This window comes from Ovis aries, chromosome 5, assembly GCF_016772045.2.
Source record: "Ovis aries strain OAR_USU_Benz2616 breed Rambouillet chromosome 5, ARS-UI_Ramb_v3.0, whole genome shotgun sequence".
In the NCBI taxonomy this organism is placed as follows: Eukaryota; Metazoa; Chordata; class Mammalia; order Artiodactyla; family Bovidae; genus Ovis; species Ovis aries.
This window is the reverse complement of record NC_056058.1, coordinates 59,329,247-59,331,806: the sequence shown is the minus strand read 5'-3', so window position 1 is coordinate 59,331,806 and position 2,560 is coordinate 59,329,247.

Here is a 2,560-nt window from a genome sequence, read left to right as displayed (position 1 = left end):
ATGGCTGAGCAGTGCCCCCATCCCGCCCATGGGGCCCTGCTGCTGCCCCAAGCACTCAGGTCCAAGGAGTGCAAAAAAAAAAAAAAAAAAATCTTCATAATTCCATGAAATGGTTTGTCTCAAAAGGCCATGAGTTGCCCTGTGCAGGCTGACCTGGGCTGTCAGAGCTCACTGGATATAGGGCTGAGTCAGCCCCCATGAAGACTCCAGGAGTCCATACCTGGGTGCTGAAGAGTGTATAGAGATGGGCCCTAAAAGGATGGGCAGGATTCCAATGGGTAGATGGAGGAGGCACTAGGTCAGGGAGCCTGGACCTACACAGGGAACCATGCAGAGATGAACTTGGCTGGGGTGGTGAAGGGCAACGCAGGGGGAGGGCCTACTGAGGATCAAACACCAAGATAACCAGTGTGACCCCCAGTGTTATCTCTTGACCCTCACTTGACCTTGGGAATATGGCTGCTCTATGTGCGGCCAGAAGCTTCTCTCTCCTTTGCCCCACCCCCACCCCCATTTGCTCTCACAGATCGTAGGCTGGAAGTCACTGCATTTGGTCCAGGGCCCCATCTCAGTGCCTCCCAGCATTGCCCAAGGAAACACCTTTTCTGAGGAGTCCCAGAATAGGAATGGAGGGCCCCAGGCCACCTTCCACCACATCCCAGCCAGGCACATTCATTGCCTCCCAGAACCCTCCACCAGCCTCCCAAGGTCAGGGGTCCATAGACACAAAGATCAACTAAGACAGGAAGCAGAGTGCTGAGTAGGTGTGGGGCGCCCTGGGTGGGGCTGCACTCTAGGTCATTCTCACTGGGGATTCTCAGGCAAGCCCTGCCTCTCTGACTGCTAAGCCCCTAAGTCTGCCAAGCTGTAGGCCTGCACTGAGGGCCCAACAGGAGGCCTTAATTGAGCCATGCTGCTTTATACCTTCCAAATCCTTTTTAGAAATGGGACATATTTTGTAAAACTCCAGATTTCACTCTTCTCTTAAAAACCTAGAATATCTGGCAACCCGGGCCCACACTTCTGAAGGGTAGCTGCTCCTTTAGAGAGACAGACCTTCTTTCCCAGCTCACCACAATCTGCACCAGGCCCTCTTGTCTCTCTAACACTCACTAAGGGTCAGCTGCCACTTACTCTCCCACTCAAACCTACAGCTTTGCTCACCCAGGTTCTCTGCCCAAGTCCCTGTAGGCACTTGGGTTTGGCACCTGCTGGGACACTCTAGGATTCCAGGCTAGGGTTCTACTCCAGGCAAGGCCGATGTCTCCTCTCAGGTGAGCACTGTGCTGTCAGGGTTTCCTCCAGCTGTGGGTCGCTGATCCCCAGTCGGCTCCCACTGCAATCGGGGCCTAACTGGCATCTGGTATAAGGCAGGGAGATACGAAGTCAATATGGGGACCAGGATGGGAGTAGTGGGGACACGGTGTGGGCAGCAGAGGGAACAGAAGTGTGGCAGGGCAGGGAAGGCTGTGGGAGCAGCAGGAATGGGAAAAGCAGGAAAGATTGGAAGACTGGGCCAGGGAGGACAGTCCAGGAGCTGCAGAGGCAGGAGGAAGCAGGGCAGGTGAGTGGGGCTGGAGGGGCTGAAGCTGGTGGGGGTCTGTAGAAACCTAGAATCCTCCAAATGCAGACTTGGAATCTAGGAAAAGCAAAGCCTAAACTCTTAGGATCCTCCATTCCTGATTCCCAGGACCCAGGCCTACAGCTCAGTCCTAGAGCCCAGGCTTAGTCCTAGATCAAGTCCAGAGCATGCTTCCTCCAGGCCCAGGGCAGCTCTGAGCAGGCTGGGCACCAGGGGCTCTGTGAGCAAGGCTTGAGCCCACCCCCACCCCCAGGGTGTGGGAAGAAGCCTTCTGAATTGTGATGGCCATTCCTGCATCTTTTGCAAATTAGCAAACCCATCTCTCCCCTACCTAGAGCCCCAAAGGGGGGTGGGGCAGAGGGGGCTCTGACCCTTTGTTAGGGGAAATTTATTAATATCCGAAATATGCAGCAGCCCCTCCTCTCCACCCCAATCAAAGCCTTTGCAGACACCTGGGCCTCGCATTTGAAAGGCCCTGGGGCCCTTTTATATTGGCAAGGTCCTGCCAGATGGGGGTGGGTAGAACCAGGAAATTCTTCCAGCCTGGGAAACTCTTGGGTCCTCCCAGTCCCTCTCTTGGAGCTCTAGCTGCTACTGCAGGTAAGGCTGAGGAAGACTTGGGGAGGAAAGGAGGACAGCCAGCCAGGGAAAAGAAGAGGACTGGTGGGCCCTGGTTTGTCCCCAGCTCTGCCTGTCTCCACGGGGTAGCCTTGAGCAAGTCTCTACCCCTTGGTGGGCCTTGGTTTGTCCACATGTATAATGGGAGACTAAGTGGTCATTAAGGACCTTCCTTATCATCCTTCCTAAGCCCCACCCACCCACCCCTGCCTTGGACAAATCGCAAAGCTAGTGTCAGGCCAGGAGGGCCAGGAAAGGTGGCAGCTGAGCTTCAGTTTCCTTATCTGTCCACTGAGAACCAGGAAGTTCTGTGCTGCCCACCTTGGGGCTCTCACTGGCAAGAAGGCAATGTAAGGAAGA